This window comes from Cyanistes caeruleus, chromosome 3 (assembly GCF_971803275.1).
Source record: "Cyanistes caeruleus chromosome 3, bCyaCae1.hap1.1, whole genome shotgun sequence".
In the NCBI taxonomy this organism is placed as follows: Eukaryota; Metazoa; Chordata; class Aves; order Passeriformes; family Paridae; genus Cyanistes; species Cyanistes caeruleus.
In genome coordinates, this window is record NC_141703.1 from 56,266,634 (window position 1) to 56,286,077 (window position 19,444).

The 19,444-nt window shown below is 35.7% G+C and overlaps 1 long non-coding RNA gene across 1 annotated transcript; it reads right to left on the reverse strand.

The window, feature by feature from the left end:
- Window positions 1-1,392: 1,392 nt before the first annotated feature.
- On the reverse strand, window positions 1,393-15,385 carry LOC111926344 (uncharacterized). Its single transcript, XR_002862862.2, has 4 exons — window positions 11,338-15,385; window positions 9,391-9,490; window positions 8,803-8,874; window positions 1,393-1,876 (listed from the first exon to the last, which is right to left on the reverse strand). It is a non-coding gene; the product is annotated as an uncharacterized LOC111926344 (long non-coding RNA).
- Between the last annotated feature and the right edge of the window lie 4,059 nt (window positions 15,386-19,444).

Consider the following 19,444-nt stretch of genomic DNA (forward strand, 5'->3'; position numbering starts at 1 on the left):
ATAGCATAATGTAGATGTCAGCAGTTTAGACTTAATCTGTGTATTTGCCCTTTATGGTATGTGTTGAGAGAAAGGGATAGTCCTTGGTAAACTGTCATGATAACAGGTAGACTAGATATATCTCAGACAGAGAAATGAAAGCGGACCCAGGTTGCAATTCACCTGACTTGCTAGAATAATTTAAAGCCATCCTAGATATATAGGGTACTCCTCCTAATCTCCAGATACTACATCAGACAGGTTTGGGATTCTCATGTGTTCTGGCTCTCAGCTCCACATTTAGACCTCAGGTACATTAGACTAACTCAGAAAATAATAAATGACCTATGTTTAAGCAAATTAATTGTTTTATCAGACTCCTTCACTACTTTTGTCCTACAGATTTAGGTGTGCCTGTTTCTGTAGAGCTCAGCTTCTATTTTCACCGTGAACGCCTTTATAAAATGTTGTATCTCCTCCAGCATTTCCCATGGCTTTTTAATGAAACACTTGCATTTCTGTGCAGATTGTGAAGATTCTGAACTCTTTTGCACCCACCCCAATATGCTGTAGACATCAGACAAGGCAGGTCTCAGAATTCTGCTATCTTTGTAAAAATCAGTCCACCATTTCGGTGTCATTAGGTCAAATCTAGAAAATAAACTACTATTCCAACTAAATATAGCATAACAATGCTTTTGTACAGCTGATGGACTTTAAACATGTTTCATATACTCTTCTTGGTGATCTTACTTTGGATTTAGGTGTAATGTACATGCATTCCTTTTCTGTTTTCAATTCTTGCTACCACCCCTCCTATTCTATCAGCTGTCAGTGTCATTTGTAGAATGTTTCATTGGTTAAGCGCACTAACATGAATCCCACACATTTTCATTTCTTTGATAAAAGGAAAGCAAAACACAAGCATTCCTATACTGAAGAGACCATAGGGGAGAAGAAACCCCTACTATATTTTTATAATTGTGAATCAAAAAGCACGAACAGTTATGGATTCCTGTCTTCTTTAATTGAACCTGTAATTTTATTGAGTTTTTCTCATGATTTACAGATGAAATGCAGGTTCTGATGTAATTACTTAACACGTGAGATCTCAGGGAGCCACTCTATCTGTTTTGATAATGTATGAATGATAGGATTCTATCACTGGCAGCTGTTCTACATGGGCCTTGTTATACATGGATGTGGCATTACATCCGTGTCTAACAATTTGTCCTGACAGTCAAAAGTCTTGTCAGATATTGATCTGACATCAGATTCATGTATAACAAGATTTTTGATTGACAGATGAGCAAATGTCCTGAAAGAAACCAAAACCCCACTGTTTTTAAAAGCTAACACTGCCAATCAGTAATCTGGCTTTTCTGTAGTATTTGCTTACATCTACAGTGTCCTGTATCTTTAATTTTATATATAAATCTCCCTTCAAATTTGTAATATTACAAAGATTTTATTTAGCTTTTTAATGAAATTTTAAAGATAAGAACTGGCATAACCATGTTAACTAATGCTATAGAAAACCATCCTTGGCAGCTTCAATTTCAGTGCAGACAAATGCAATATCGAAACAGCAGGGAGAAAGTGAAAAGGCTGAGGGGAATTAAGGTGATGTGTGTGGAAGAAACATGTTAGACATGAGGTTTTAGAGCCTGGGTATTATTAATAAAAATCCCCAACAGAAACCACCATTCGGATTTTTGAAGTTTATGGAAACTTGACCAGAATAAGTGTCTCATAATCTCTTCTTGCTTATCTCTGACAATATTTATTCTATTCTGAAGAAACTTTCTGGATTCTAGCCATTGGTGAGAGGAAAAGAAGAGCAGTGTCAGCTTCACTAAGCTTTTGGCAAGCCTGTTCAAAGGACGTTGTTGCAGCCCTGAGACAGAGGGAATAAGAAAGAACATAAACTACAGTGAGGAGATTAGGCATTCATCATTGAAACTACCACAACACCCAAATCATTCAAGGTGTATCATCAGTAATAGAGAATTATTCAGGCATTGAAAGCAAGCAAAAATATGGCTCAGAATTTTATTGCAGAAATGCTATATACAACACAACCATAGTTTTGTATTCACCTTGAAAAAATCACTGTAGCAAATGCTGTGTCTTTTAAGCCACAGTGAAGTCCCTAGCTTTTATTTAGAAAAAAGGGCCTAACAAACAGTTTTTTAGGTCAACACCAGAGTGCGGGGGAAATGGCCAATGAAATCAATTAAGTTAGACTAATTATGATCAGTAGTTTAAGACAAATGGGAATCTTACTACTGATGTCAATTGGCTGGGGATGAAGCTCTAAGAGATCTCACCTACTTCAAAGGTTGCCTTCCGTCCTTTACTCCAACTGCTTTGAATTAATCTGATGACCCAAGGCATCCACTATAAGGATACAAAGCACCCCTTAATGTAGCTTAACTGGCTGGTTAAGTCAGTTTTATGGCTCCTTTGTGTTACTCAACTAGTGCAAGGCATCCAGAACATATGAAGTCTAAAAGCTGTAGAGACCGATTTTAAACACATATAAACACGTATGCACCATTTCTCCTGTGCTTATCTTCATTTTATTCAGTGTCCTAAGCCACTTAAAAACCATTAATTGAACCTCATAGTGGCTCTGCATGCATTTTACTTGGAAGGGCTTTATGTCTGCTTTATGCTTCAATGAGCAGTGGTACAAGGACCAAGATAGGTTGCTTGGTTAAATCTGCATTTGCAGTTACAGTTCTATGACATTGGTTTCCAATTACTGCCACTACTCAAATAAACAGCTAAGTAGACAGAATGAGTGCCAAAGACAGATGTCCACAAACACAGGCAAATAGAAATGGATGTGTTTATGTATGTGCACGTTTCCCTTTAAAAATATCAGATTCAGTGTTGGAATCCAAGGAAGTCCAAAGTCAGAAGATTATAGAACTGCACAGCTTGGAGAAAAATCCAGTTTAAACTACTGAAAGCCAGCTTTCAGCTTTACTGACGAGGTCTTATGCTGTTATGAAACAGTAATTCATTGGTGGAAATATGCATTACATTTGTCTTCCTTAGCTCTGTGTGCCCCAGGATAGGGAAAAAGTAGGAAAAAACTCTTTGTCAGTGTGAGGATTTTTATGTGCTGTTTGTGTTTTATTCAGTGCAATCCATTATTTATTTCTATATTCCTAAAACCTCCAGCAATGTTGATACCAACACTTTCAACTGCAGCCTGAGCTGTGTTATCAAGTGAGATCTTTGAAACCACTCTCAAATCAGAAATCTGGTAAATCTCCACCTTTGTGAACATATGTGAAAAGGAATATTATCAAAGAAATGCTTTTTTTTTTCCACTAGGTGGAGGGTGTCTTCAGCCTGAGAGCTGATACATCAGAAGTTTCCAACCACAGTCTGATGTGACTGGAGCTGAATTTCAGATCATAGTTTCAATGAGGAACAAAGCTTTCAGTGTCTGAGCATTTTAGTTATTTGAAAATATTAAATTTAATTGACTATTAATTATTAAATTATATCGCAATATTCTCAATACAATTTATGGAATAGTATACATTTTTATTTTGTATGTTGAGTGCAACTGAAACACATACTAAGCTATTTCAAAAATTAAAATCAGATTTTTTTTTCTTTAAAAAACCAAAATGAAAGCCACATTAAATTGAACAGATTTATACAGCCCTGTTGCATTTCAAATAGAAAGAAACTTGTATTGCACATCCCAAACATGTTTTGGGATCTTTCTGCTGCACCTTGCAGTACCCTGATCTAGAAAGGACAGCAATTGCAGTATTTTTTTTTTTTTTATGTACCTTTTATGCTTTCCAAATCCTGAAATACAAGTAGGTGTATTCCAGAAGGTTGTCACAGTCTTACTTTATTTAGAATTTCTTTAGTTCTTCTGTATTGTGGGTTTTTCTCTTTCATTTTCTTGGGTTATAACATCTGTCAGCTCTGTTTTATGGGTTTGTTTGTCTACAGAAAATGGAAAAAGTAATGATTGTGCCAAGAGACCTCTGTATCATTTTATATGACCATGAAGAATGGTCATTCATGACTTGCTTACAATGGAGACAGTGGGTCTGATGCTGATATCAGTTACACTGATGTAAACCAAAAGAAGTTCCTCTGTATTTCACCAGTGTACAATTAAAATAAAATTTGAGGAAAACAGTTTTCAAAATCAGATAAAATATAAAAGGAAAATTTGTCATAAAGGAAAGGTCAAACTTTGCTTTTAATAAATAATTTTAAATTAGTTCTAAATATCTATTTTCCCCCCTTAAAACATTCTAGTTAGCCATAGGGGGAATAACACACTCTAGGCCTTTCCCATTCTTTGGCAATACCAGATTTCCCATGCCTCGCTATCTATCCAAGCTGTGTAGTTTTCTCACAACAGCTGCACATGTTGTCTCGAGTTATTAACCCCAGTTGGAAGCCTGAGGAGCTGCTGAGTAGCTTCTTCTCCTACAGAGCTTCTATGCTGGTTTGTGGGGCTCCTGCATGGAAAGTGCATGGTTTAGAAGAAACCATCCTCTTATTAAGGACTCTAGAGAAGCTTGGTTCAGGTACCAACACATGTCTACGCTACTGTTCCAGGTTGTTTTTGGGGAACAGAAAGCAAATTAAGTTGAGGGCAAAAAAAAAAAAAATCATCAAAATGTCTTCTATTTTGGCCACTCCAGCATAGAGTGGGTTTTCTGTGAAATTTCTCCCTGTGTACTGAATGTCAAGAAAACAGTGGCAGTATTACTTCTATAGATTGGGTCGATAACTTCAGAGAATAAATAATTACTTTGGGGGTATTTAGATCCTATAGTGATGGGTGTTTACATGAACTGATATGCATGTTCAGTATGCAAAATTTGCTAATTGAGCTGTACGTCTGGCCAGCAAGTTGTGCAGTGTATTAACTGTTTTTCAGTAGCTTGAAGCAGAGTACAATGAAAACATTGGAGTGATAAATTGTCTTATGAGACAATGAAAAATCCTTAAATTGATAAAGAAGCCAATGAAGTAACCTATAATGTAGCTTAATTTCCTCACTACCTCTACATGAGAAAATTTACATTCAGTCAGTTTTGCAAAGGATCTAGTTCTTTCCAATTGATGGGAAAAAAAAATACAATAGATATTATGGCTTCCTTGAGTATTTTGCAAGCAGCTGGTGGATGCCAAATTGCTAAAATTTGTTATGTCTATTGCCAAGGTGCTTTATTTTTAACTTTTTAGTCAAGATACAGGCCAAATGGACACACAGTCAGTCCATAAGCAGGTATGTTGCCAAAACTATTGGTATTTTCCAACATGAATTATATTCCACATTCCAGTGGGATATATAGTTAATATCTTCCTCCAGGGTGTGTGAACCATGTATTTTGCAAATACCTATTTTCCTTAGTGAAAGAACTTCCTTTTTTTTTATTCCAAGATGCCCTTCCCTCTCCTTCACTTACTATTGCTCATGCAAGGTGCTCAGTTAATGGAATTTATAGGCAAAATTAAAAACAAAATAACTTTCTTTCTCAATCCTCTTTTGTCTTTCCATGTCAAATAACTTCTGACATATGGATCTTTTTGGAGATGCAAACAAAGTGGCTGAGTGAACGCTTCTGGCCATTATCTTAATACAGATTGTAAAAAACACCAACAGCTTTTCTCAAAGCTATTTGTGCTGAAATTAATTCTCACAACAGAATAATTCTGAAAAGATAAATATAATGACCCTGGAATAAAATATATGCAGCTATACACCTGTGTCTTAACGTGAGATGTGATAACTCAAAAAAAAAAAAATAGATAATAATCAAATCTCTGAATAAATTTGTCCTGTGTATTTAATGGATTTTCATGAATCCATTGCTGTTAAACTGATTGCAAAATATAATTGACAAAATTCTGATCTCGTGAAATTTAATGACTGGCCCATCATTGATTTCAGTGAGTTAAAATTTTCAAGCTGCATGTGTATAGTGACTCTGTTCATTTGAATTTAGAAATAGTGAGCTACCTACTTAGTGTTATAATATTTAAATTGGAAAATTCCATTATTAAAAATAAGAAGCAGAAGCATCTGCTGCATTTTGTTCTTCTCCAAAGCAATGGCGAGACATCTGACTTTATTGACTTTTTGATTCTATTTTATGGATTTTTAAGAAGAACAGAAAGTGCCTCTACCTGTCTATTCAGCATTAAAAATGTTTCACTAACTGCCTTGGCTTGGGACACGTGAAGAGTTAGAGAGCCCATAGAAATGACTGGAACTCAAAGATGAAAGACTGCAAAACTCAGCAACTACTACAGATGCTGATGAATCTACTTTTAGCTCCTAAGAAGGCAAGATTCTTTCATATACACAATCATCAGAAATTAGTTTTATGTAGACATCCCTATACTGTTTGGTTGTTCCTTGTCAAATTCCTTCAATAAAAAAAAATATGTATAGGAGTTAAACTTTGCTATATAACAGGTGCTGTGCTAATGAAATCTGGATAAGCATTTGGTAAAAACTATAATGGCTGAAAGTGATGAGGAATGGGTGATGCTAAGTAAATGTAATGAATTTTTTGATAGAACATATGTATCTAAGCTCCAATTATATATTAGGTAATGTTCTGGGCAATCCTTTTCAGGCTTTTAAAATTCTTATAACTCACTGCTGAGATATAAATGTTGCTGACATTAATACGTCAATCAGGCTCTGTACAAAATAGAATGATGTTACTTAATAAAATTATGTCAATTATTATAACTTCCACTATTTCATGTAAGTCCACTTAAAAAATTGTAGAGAAAGGTTAGCAATAACAGAGGCAGAAAGTAGCATTAATTTTATCAGATTTCAAAAGGAAAATAAGAAAGTTTTGATGGTTTACTTCAAGGATTATTACAGATCAATTATTCTTTGTCTGGAAGGAAATAATGCCTGTAATGTGATTGCTGTGTCAATACTAGTCATGAATTAGTTTTGGAAGCATGGGGAAATGCAAATTACTACTACATGCTGAGTATTCATCCTGTAACTAATGAATATTCACTTGACTCTTGTAACCTAACCTAATTACCCATAAAGCCACACATAGATTTCACTTGACCCTAAACTTTAAACTGTTAGCTGCTCCTTTGCCTGATAACAAAGTGATAATGCAATTATTTGTGTACCAAAGCAGAAAGAGGTTGACCCTAGTAAGATGCCTGTGAAATACGTAACATGGAAAAATAGTAAGAGTTTTGGAAAAAATCTATTGCATTTTTATATTATCTGGCTAAGAGTTGTAGGAGTCCTTCAAGAATCACATGGAAGTATCAGTTCTAAGGGAAGGGAGGGAAAAATTAGATAAAATAGCCTTAAGGGAATTAGAATAAAAGAGCACATTTACTTAGTCTTATACTAAGATATTGAAGTTTTACTTTTATTCTCTGTGTAAAACAAAATCCTCAAATCAGTGGATATGGGCCTGTATAATAAAGGAGTCAAAGTTGATGAAAGGAGGTCTCTTAATTTGATTTTCTATTTTAACAGTGAGGCAAAAGTCTGACAAGTAAAATGACCAAATGCTGCCAGCTGTAGCTAAGAGATATACATGATAGATAGAGCCTATATCATAGGAACCCTTAGGAAAACTTGAAATTGCATCAGTACTTTTTATATTTTCATATCACATCTGTATTTTCTAAGGAAGGATTTTTTTCATCTCACATGAAAAACTGGAATTTGTTTTGATATTAATATGAGTTCTCTATCTGACCATATTCCCAACGACAGTAGACAACAATAGAAATGCTTCAGTCTAGTGTTTTTCAAGTTGGTCTTGCAAATATACAATTATACACTTGTTTGTTTTTTTTACTTTTTGGACTTGATTGGAAGAAGTTTTGGGGTTTTTTTAGTTGCAACTTCATGTTCTTCAGTAGTGGAAGTGGAAATTTTTCCCATCCACTGCTTCAGTCTTTCCCAGCTTGATATTTTTGTAAGGTTATTTTTCTATGCAGGTAATTTCTATCACCTGGCCCGAGTCCTAGATTGACTGAGAAGAAAGGTGTTTTACAGCATATGGAACAAGCAAAGGACTCTGTAAACTCCCTTATGAGGAGATTATATAAGTCCTCCCCTGCTCTAACACAAAAATCTGGGGGAGATCCAGACAGACTTACTTTTCTTTTACTTGTGAAGTAAACATTCTGAGAACCGAAAAAAGTGCAATCTGATACCATGGTAAAAATGAAAAAATCTGGTTTTTTATCCATATATCATGAATCTTCATCTTGTTTTTATAAGTTGTCCTTGTTTCTATTTGATCTAATGACAGTGATGCATACTGCAAAGAGTACAAGGCACCTGAAATACATTTGTGGATTCTTACCCCAGTGAACAAACCTGCTGTTTTGCGAAGTGTATCAGTGTCAATAATCCTTTTCTGGCTACTTGCACGAGGAGGAATTAAAACAGTAAAGCTGGGGCTTAATATAAACGAGGATGACACTGTGAGCTTCTCTGTCATGATTAGAATTGCTGAAGCAGGGGGCTTGTTCCCTAAGGGAAAGCTAGGGATTGCTGTCTTTCCCACTTTTCAAATTTGGAGATGGATACAAGTCTACAAAGCAAGTATTTATGCTTTCTCTTTTAAAGCTGTGGTGAAACTGCAGTACCCATTGCATGCAGCATCAGAAAGCAAAAACTAGTAAAACTTCTGGATTTGTACCAGAAGCTTCACATGAAGGGAAAGAGGAAGAGATTTATAAAAAAAAAAGCCCACCCTTGTCAAAGCAGAGAGAGTGGTTATCCATATTTGGGACACATGTATCAGTTCTTACCTCATAGAAAGACTGCCTTGTCCAGGAAATCCTTGATTTCACAACAGCACTGTACAAACCTTTCCTATAGACCTGGGTTAATAAGAAGTGACAGGAGATTACTTCATTATTAAACAAAGTATTCCCCATTATGCCCAATTTAAGGCCTCTCCTGAAAAAGAGGCTTAATTTTGACAAATTTTTGCTAAAAGCACATATCAATGGTCATATTGAAAAACATAAAATATAAGACAGTTTCCTTAAACCAAAAAATTTAAATAATACTTCATCTGTTCCTTTAAGAAAACCCAATAAAGAAATATGAGTCATGATTTGAGGATCTCCAGTTGCTGATGGGAATATTTTAACAAACAATAGTACAGAATACTATGGGTCACTTTCAATGTCTGGTGCCTTCAAGGAAAATTGCACTAATGTAAAAGTAATTGTTACCATGTATATCACTTTCCTTTAAAACTGAGTATCTGTAAAATTATTTTAAAAGCAGAAAAGTTTTCAGATTAACTGCTGCTGTTATTGAAGAGATGAATATAGAGAGAAGCACTTTTGTGTTTAGTAGATTAGTGGTTTCAAAAAAGACACTCTGACCTGCAGCTAAAACATCTGTGAATCCTTCTTCTTGTAGATGACAAGAGGACTCCTGAAATTATTTTTTTTGTAGTGTCTTCACAAAGTGATACTATTCTCACTGCAGACAAACAAGAAAAAAAGAAAAAATCCAAGTAATGTTTCAAGGTCAAAGAATTCACTTTTTTCCCAAAGTAGCAAAATCCCCTCTGCTTAGTCTATATAGACTTAAGAACTTAAAGACAGAATTTGTAGGGAAGGATACTGAGAGGACTTCTTTTTGCTTATTCCAAAAAATTAAGGCTCCAAATAGAGGAGAAAACATCCCTTTTTCATGACTGATGATGCCAACAGGCTGTTTGATATTCAGTTTGGAGCACATAACCTATCAAAGATGACAGAGGACTCTGTCTCTCCAGATTGCTTTGCACACCATGTGAATAAATACCACTGGTTACTTCTGGACTCTATTGTAAGGCAGAATAAAGATAAGGATTCTATGATTTCACCAGCTTCTCTTTAATCAGAATTCTATAGGGTTACCCTAATAAAACCCACAACATGATGACTTATGAATTAAGATAGAAATTAGCTAATATAACCTGCTATCATGCTGCAGTAATTTCCTAGGACGTGTGACCTCAGTCTGGATGGGACATTATAAAAAAGAAAAATGGTGAGACTGGGAATAAAAAAGATTTACATTTTCTCTTTTCCATTCTTATGCAGGTCTGCTTAGAATTATTTCAGGATTGGGGAGCATCTGGATAGGTCAACATACCACATGGCCAATTTGTATGGGTAGGAAATACTGAAAGGAGCATTTATTGTGCCATTTTGCGCCCTTTAGCACATTTGAAAAACATTAGAGTTACTAATGCTCGTAATTTCCTTATTTTTATGAAAATCAAAGTAACTTAAATACATCAACTTAAAATCGCAGATAAATTTTAAAGTTAGAAGATAATTCTATGTTTTGGTCAAGAACATTGTCTAGGTGGAGTATAAAAGCTTTCTTCCCTTAGTTGATCTATTATGTTTTTATTCCTACTGTGATGATCCATCACTGTTTTATTAACAAAAAAATTTTCTCCAAAATGTCATAAATATCATGTCACATACAAATCATATGTAGCTCAAGAACTTCTGCTGAAATAAAATAATAAATTGCTGAAAATATTTTGATTTTCTAGTTTTAATTTTTTTTCTTTGAAAAATCAAAATTAAACATTTAATTTTATGTTGTACTCATACTATTTTGTTTGTGTCTAAGGTCATAGGGACATGAATGTGTTTTAAGTAGATGAAGCTTACTTCTGGGTTGAGTTGTCAATGAAAGTTATCTATTTGAAATGTACAAAGAACAAGGTGCTCTGTGTTTCACTTCCCTGTCTTTAAGTCCTAAATCTCATGTTCTGCCAAAAGTCAGTTTTAAATGTTTTCCTTTGGTTTTCATCTGTTCTCATTATGAAGAATTCTTTCCATCTTATAAAATATTTGGCAGAATTTACTGGATTAAATGACTGGTTGATTTTTGGGGGAACAGGGGAGGCATAGCAACCGTTACTGGTAAAACATAAGTTCTTTTTTTAAGTTCAAGTGAGGACACAGATTTAACAATGAAAAACATCTAGGTAGGTTTCTTTCTATTTCTGTAATCACATTAAATGTTTTAATAGTGAACATTTTTTTTTTTTTAATACCTATAAGAAAGGTTAGGTCTAAATGTGAATTCTGTAGGTATGAGGATGGCATCCAGAGAGACTTTTCCAGGTTGAGAAGTGGGCCCAAGAGAAGCTCATGAAAGTCAACAAGGCCAAGGTCCCACACCAGGTCTGGGGCAATCCCCAGTACCTGTAAAGAGTGGGGGATGAGTGTATGGAAAGCAGCCCTGAAAAAATGGACATGGGGATACTGGTGGATGAAAAGCCATCCATGTGTTCTTGCAGCCCAGAAAGCAGAACATACCTCAGCCTGCATCACAAGAGTGACCAGTAGGTGATTCTGCTGCTTTAACTCCATGTTCAAGAGACCCTCCACTGCTTCCAGCTCAGGTGTCCTCAGCACAGGAAAGATATGGATCTGTTGCAACCTGCTGAGAGAGGGAGCATGAAAATGATAGTGGGCTTGAGCACTTCTTCTGTGAAGACATGCTGCGAGAGTTGGGGTTGTTAGTCTGGAGAAGAGCAGGTTCCAGGGAGACCTCCCAGTACATAAAGGGCTTTACAGTAAAGCTTGAAGGAGACCTTTTTACTAGGACCCGTAGTGACAGGATAGTGGTCAATGGTTTCAATTGAAAGAAGGCAGATTCAGAGTAGATGCAAGAAAGAAATATTTTATGACAAAGGGGGTGAGATACTGGAACAGGTCTCTCAGAGAAGTTGTAGATGTCAAATCCATGGAAGTGTTTAAGGTCAGGTTGATATAAGAGAAATTTCATGAAAATTGTTGCTACTATTATTTTTACTCCCTATACAGTATGGATATATCTGTGATACTCTTTTGAACATCCTTCTAGAACTCAGGATATAGCTCCTGATCTTGAGTTTCTGAGATCACCAGAAGTACTTGCTAAATACCCAATCACATTGTTACCTCAACTCAAATGGCTACCCTTTTATTTCCAGAGTTTCTTTTGAGGTAAAAAGACAGTTTTATTCAGTTAATGCAAATACACTTCTCTCTGGAATACCTTTTCTGCTATCTGTAGCAGTTTCCTTAAGAGTAGTAATTTCTGCATTTTATCTGTACTATTCAGTTTCATCATTTATTTACTTCTGCAGCCTTTCACATCTTTTACCAAATATCTAAAGAAAATATCTATCCTCCTCGTCTACTTCTGACTGCTGTCTTTTGGCCCAGCTATCTGACTTTTGTTGGTGCACTAAAAATAGTTGTTAACTATAATTTGGCAATTCTAAAAACCCATACTCCATCTCCCTCCTTACAAAGTCTTCAATGGATATTCACTGTGTAATCCAATTTTAAGAAGACCTGACCAAACAGGAATAGAGGCATTCTTTCTACCTGGTAATTCTACCTGGATTTCCAAATCAGCCAGATAGTATGACATGATGAAACTAAGTGTTTACATGGCTCACCCACTGTTGCCAATGATTATCTTCTGTTGAGGCTGTTGGAGGGAATAATTTACAGTGTATTGAGCCATAGAAAGAAAAAAAAAGTATGAGTTAGATCAGCAATAAGGATTTGATAAATTTCTACTTGTCTTTCTTGGGACAAAGTGGGATTCAGAGTTTAGAGTTGGATCTACGTATTCTTCCCTCACAGAATCTAGAGTGAGCTGAGCAACTCAGCGCTGAATCCAGGAAACCTCTGGGCTGCCTGAGGAGCTACCTTGATATAAGTACAGGAATCAGTGATGACAGGTGTATCTCTAACAGCTTGAGCATCTCTGAATTCAGTCTTCATTGGAAGATGCCTCCAGCCACTTATGATCCCTGACACTGTACCCTGCCTAGAAGGTAAGTTGCTTACTTACAGCTCCTCTTCAAAGAATGGAACAAGATTCTCCCTAGTAGCAATGCAAAAGGCGATACAGTTGCCTCATTTGGTGGGATTGTCTGACAGACATTTATAAATAGGCAATTCTCTTGGTACAAAGAGGGTTTTTTTGAGATGGAAGGAGACAGACTCACATCTCTCTTTATTCCCTAAAGACTTTTATATACAGTTAATGTAACAAGATCACCTTCCTGTCATATTGAACAGGTTTCAAGATGTATAGAGGCAGAAATAGAAATGCATGAGGGAAAATCCCAGCCTGCTGGGTTCTTGTCTGGCAGGTTAAAATGTTTACCAGCTGTGCCATGTAAATCTGTATAGAGAGACTACATTTGGGGTGGCCAAAACTGAAACCAAGTTATTACAAATTTCTAAAATTCATAGTGAACAAAATACTCTTAGACTTGTCTTATCCATTTCACCTAAACATTAGCCTGATGCTGAGAAAATTATGGGCAAATTGCATGTTACTGTACTACTTGGAAAGAGGATAACTACTCTGGGAATGTCTGCCTTACAGTTAATGGTTGCTTTGCTTTGGAGACTCTGCCTGAGAAATACCTGGCAGTGAAATTCAACTGATTACATGCAGAAATGTGCAATATACAGTGAATCATCCAGTAGAAGTAAGTGCTTCTAAGGAGAAGTTCAAAGAGCTCTCTGAGTTAGATGTCTAAACCAGGTCTGTTGTACTGTATGCTAAATGACTGTTTCTCTCTCATCAACTATAACAGGAAATAAGTATAGATACCTAAACTGCAGCATGCTTAATGAAAATCCAGGTCATCATATTTATGAAAAAACTATTAATTTATCATAACACTGTTCAGTCAAGATACCTATATTTCTCTGGATTATTAACTGTAACTACAATATACTATCCATGTTATATAACTGGTCACTTGAAATTCATTGAGGGGATGAAGTGTACACTCACATTGAAAAAAAAAGAAGATAAATAGTAAAAATTATTTAAAATAAAAAATATTCTTTGGAAACTAATGGGTTAAAATTTGCAAGATTACTGGAATTTGCAAAGATGTTTAAAAAGTACTGTTAACCACGTACTTAAGCAAGGGGTAGTGTGCATTGAGAGAAAAAGCAAAAATAATTTTACACTTTTTTCTTCCTATTCCGAAACAACTTTTTGATAGTACAAGATATGCTTGTTGACTTTGATATAAACTTTGAAACTCCTAAATAACTGTGACATCAGTAGCTGATTAATGAAAAGTCCAAAACCAGTCTTCTTAATTTTTTTTTCTGTTTATCTACGTTTACATCCAGCATCAACTGAAAAAACAACCTTATCTAACAGGGAACAAGTCAGAACAAGGACAGAAGCTATTCCTAGGAGAACAGCATCTTCTCTTTTTACTGTAGTTCAAATATTCTCCTCACTATATCACAGAGAAAATACAATTCCTGAATTTGTACATGCAGAGGGAGGCAATCTGAATTTGACACAACCAAGGAGAATATCCAAAGGCTAATGTCAGCAACACTTAAATGCTCTTTGCTCCTAGGGCTTCTAAGTTGTTAGTTTTGGGTAATAGCAAAGAGACCAATGGATGTTTTACAAATGACAGCTTGCTTGTAGCCTCAGTTGGGTTTAATCAGCAGAGTTGTCTACCATGCAAGGACACTACTGCTAATCTGAACCCAGTAACTGCAGTGCATTGGGATGCAAGGCAATGGGTTACTTAGGCTCCACATTATGCACCTGTGTAGATATTGCCATAGCTCCCATTTCTCCACTCACTTTTTCATGTCCTGTGAAAACTAGAACTTGAGGTTCTCAGGCCAGTGAAGGGTTGTATGTGGTAAGTGGGGTTCTGTAGGGTTTTCAAGCCATCAGAGCACTGGGAACAGCTCAGGCTAACATCCAGACCTGGGAATTCAGAACTCTAATGTATAAGTATACACATACCCTGCACCTTTGCCTGAGCCTTATCATAAGTGTGGCTTATGGTCCGTTTCACTCACAAGTCAAAAATCGAGCATCCTAAGCTTAGAGTGAGGATTTTTCCAGATAGGTTTTCAAAGCCTCAGTTGAATAGGTTGGCTTACATCTTCATTATTTGTTTGATGTTACAATGGAAGACAGTAGAAGGGAAACTTCTATAGCTTGGTCAAGCCTGTGAGATTGTAACTCTGGAGGCTGGAAATCCAGGACCTACAGGCACTCAGTCACCTGATGTTGTAGTTGATAGCTTGAAATATATATTTTCTCCTGTTTTTAGTTGTGATTCCCCCCCCCAGCTTCTCTTTCTCCTAATTGTTTACCTGGCGTCAGGTTACCTTGGTTACTGAAGTTTCTCTCCTCAGCCCCACAGCGAGAGGCCGGATAGAGCGAAGAGAGGACCCCGCTGGCATTTCCAGCTGCTTGAAGTTTCTTCAGCCCAGGAAAGCACGGGATTGAGAGAAGGGAACCCTTCTTTCCAACACGGAAGTTTGTAACTCTGTTTTTCCTGTCCCAGAATGCCTCTGAGCTATGGAAGTTGAGAGGGTATGCTTCCCTTCCCTTTCTTTCCCCCCTGGGTTGCCAGGAAACCAAGCCCCCCACTCTCTCCTCCTCTGCCCCTCTGTGGAGAATACTCCTACACCTTTGTGGGCATTTGAAGAAGTTGGTGTCTGTTATTTCTTATCTTGGTGTGTGTAACCTTGATTTGTAGAAAGTCTGTAAGATGTACTAACTGAGAAAAATAATTGGTTCTTTCTCTGATGTTCCCTCCCTCCGAGAAACCCTGTTAAAAGAGACCCCCCAGACCCGAAATCCTTTGTCTCTCGTCCCTTGGATTCCCCTTCACAGAAATAAACTGTGGAATGCAAACCAGAGAGAGAGTCCCCCCTGATTTCTTTACTCGCTCTATAGACTTGAATTCTTGAAGAAAATCAGTGAATCTCACAAACATATGCTGGCTCGAAACTCGAGTGAAGAGAAACCTCATCACTGAGCTAGCCGGGCCACACTCGAGAAGATCGAGTCAACCTGAGGCTGCTGCTGCTTATACACCAGACTCATAACCAAGGCTCAGTAGGGTCCCCAAGTCAAAACCTATGGCTTATTTGGACAAGTGGCACCCACACAGTATAGTCCCAATGAACATTTTATGCATTCTTTCAGCATTTCCACTGAAAGATATCAAGAGTATCACTTCATAGATCAGATGTTGGAATAAATAAAATATTCTATAAAATCTACCTTTATGTCCTTGTAAAAAACTTAATTGATATTATCAGAACTGCACTGTGTAAAGCACGGAGGCTATGGAAATAAAAGCATGTCTCTGAAAATCTCCAGTACAATTACCTTTGCACAATAGTTTTTTCAGGGAAGTACAGTAATTACCAATCAGAAATATGTGCTCATTATTCTAATCCAATTACCTTTCAAGAGCTGGAACAATCATTCTTTGTGTCATTGATTTCCAAATTTTAACTTTATTTTAAATTCGGTAAAAGCCATAAGACTTCCTTCATCACAGGTACTTTTGGCTTTGGGACAGATGATAACATAAAGTTATAGTAGAAGTTTTTTAAATTATTGCAGAATATGTACCAGTGTTGGCTGTGTCATTGGTCAAATAGTGAGATATGCTTTCTTCTTCTGAGGCAGCAAAATGCCTCTGACCTATATCAGTGTTACAAAAAATTAACTGCAGCAGGCTAGCTTAGATAGATAGCAAGAATAGATAACCCTTTTCAATTTTGAATACCCTATTTAATGTTATACACTTACCCCAGGAGGAACTTATGCAAGTGATTGTATAAATGCACATATATTTAAATTAAATATCACAATAAAAAGTCACACTATTACTGCAGCAGAAAAATAATTCAGATATGTAATTCTGCAATAGCATTATGCAGTTATGAAACAGAAAGCAAACAAATATATATATGTAAGCATATTTAGCAAATATAACACAATATATTATAATACAGCCTACAGGTATGTACTGTAATGGTTTCTATAAAATTCACTTGAGTTCTTTAAAATCTCAAAATTGTTAGGAATTGCAAACTTTAATGAATTTTAATGACCTTTACTTCCACTGAACTCTTCATAGAAAGCAAAAGATCCTGATTAATTAATTTATTTATGCATCTTAATTTCTAATATCTCTCAATGCATTTTGTGAAATGAGGGATATTTTGGAATAGCTACATTTCTTGACTAAAAAACACTTCCTCTTCTAGCATTTCTTACTTCAGTCATAACTAGAAAATCATCAGTCAAATAAACAATACAATCAACCTCTATGCTGTTACAAACAGCTTCAGCAATTCTGCTCCACTTTGAATGAGAGAAAATGTTATCTCAGGACATGGAAATGGAATTACTCAGTGTGTATTACTGAGTATATTGAATTACATATATTGAATTATAGACTAAAATCTGTGAACTGAAGGTGTGCAACACTTAAGAGGATTTTTCCCTGGGGATGAATGTATCCCTGGGTCAATCAGAAACACATTTATCATAAATTTAAATATTTATCTTTAGATGCAGATTCAAAATTTTTCCCAATATCTCAAACTGCCTGCCTATCAGTCTGATACTGTCACTGAGTTTACTTCTTGAATTTTTTTCTTTCTTCATATATTCTTTTTTTTTTTTTTTCCCCACAATATTTTTCTTCTGGAAGTGCAAAATGAAGGCCTTATTTAAGCAAAGAAAATATCCTTCTCCAAAAAAAAAAAACATCCTTAGCATAGAAACTAGAAAGAAAAGGACTTTTTTCCATATTACCCCAAAGTTTAATCAAGTAAAAAAATTATATGCCTTGGAAATGAAAATTAAATGTTTCCTATACATTGTGTGTTAATTGAACAGTGCAGTATACAAAAGAAAGCATCAGTAATTACAACAGTGATTATAAAGTCATTGTATTGTATAGAGTTATCTGGCAGATAATGACATAAGTTTAGGTCCAAAGCTAATGTATTATCACTTTTGTTTTATTTGAAGGAAGCAGTGCAAATAATCTTATTTAAATTTGGCACTTCTGGGGTGTAGCTCAGGAGAGTTACTCTGCTTGAAGCCAAAGTGCAAATAAAGGGGTTTTGTGGGCTTGTGCAGGTCATCAGTAGAAAAGGAGCTAATAACATTTAGCCCAAATGTTATTTATCTAGAGAGCCACAGTCTAGGAACACCACTAAATGATGTAGCTGGTTTCTGTTCTGATAAAGTCTTTGATACTATGAAGTCAGTGGAGAGCTACAATTCACAAACAACTTCAATTCATGTTCATTATTTGTTAGTTATTTCTCATTAAACAAGCAATTGTTAAAGAGTACAATGGTTTGTCATTCAAAACACATTACAGAAGATCCTTGCAGAATATAGTGCCTATATTTTGTTCATTCTTTATTTTGAAAAATGTGTTCCTCTGTTCTCCAGACATTTTAGCAGACTTTTATACGTAATTTCTTCTCTAGTCTGGACAGGTCTACTGCTTTTATGACCAGTTACAATTTACAGCAATGGGTTTGCAATATTTTTCTACTTGAACTCAGCAGACCACATCATGTCCTGGTTACATTCTTTTGACCCTGAGAATGTTGTTTCTTTAACTCAGTGGGAGATGTGATGTGAAAATCTGCAGAGTTACATGCAATTTGGTTCTATTTGTTATGACTTATAGTATCCTCTTTATTGTAATGATATCTTGGCTTCTTCATCAAGAAGCACAATTTACTTCGTTGACTCTGTGTCCTTCATTCAGATTTGTATCTGTTATGTTTTTTTTCTGTTTTTCTGCATGTGATTCAGCCAGTTAAAAATTCTACTTGGTTTGTTTTACACCATGGCCTACTATTAGATTAATTCAAAAATTATACAGAATATTAGCTTTTGGTCTTCTATTTTTACACAAGAAAAATTCTTATATTGAAAGAATCCATAAATCAACAAACATTTGAGAAAGAAAGCAAGCTGGTTCATTGGGAAAAATTCATTTGAAATAAACATTGTTTTTTAAGGCTCAGCTGTTTTGAGGAGAGTGAATAGCCTAGAAATATTTACTTTAAAATAATACTTCAGACCATTGTTCATTTTTAACTTCTTAACTTTTAATCACTGTCTTTTCAGATATGAAGATGAAATTAAATGAATGATTCAATCATTCATTGAATTGGCCATGAATGATTCACTCTAAGCCATTGCTGGCTTCCAACTATGGTGTTCTGTAAACTCTTGTGATCAGTGTTATGCTACTTAGGATCTGAAAGGTGTTCAGGATTTTTGTATGAACACATATGGAAATATGTAAGCAGACGTACTGCACTTAGTAATATTAAGAGGAGTTTCATTATATTGTATATGGATTTGGGGAATTATTCTTCTCGAATGACAAGCTATTCTAGCTCTCTGTTTTGTGCTCAGTTTCTGTCTGTGACCAGAGGATAATTCTTGCTGTGTTCTGCACACAGTTCAGTAACCTATTCTCACAAATAATTATGTCCATATGTATGAGTTTTACTAAGAGAATGGCTCACAAAAAGTCACCTCCATGTAAGTATTTGTAGGAATAATTTATGGGAG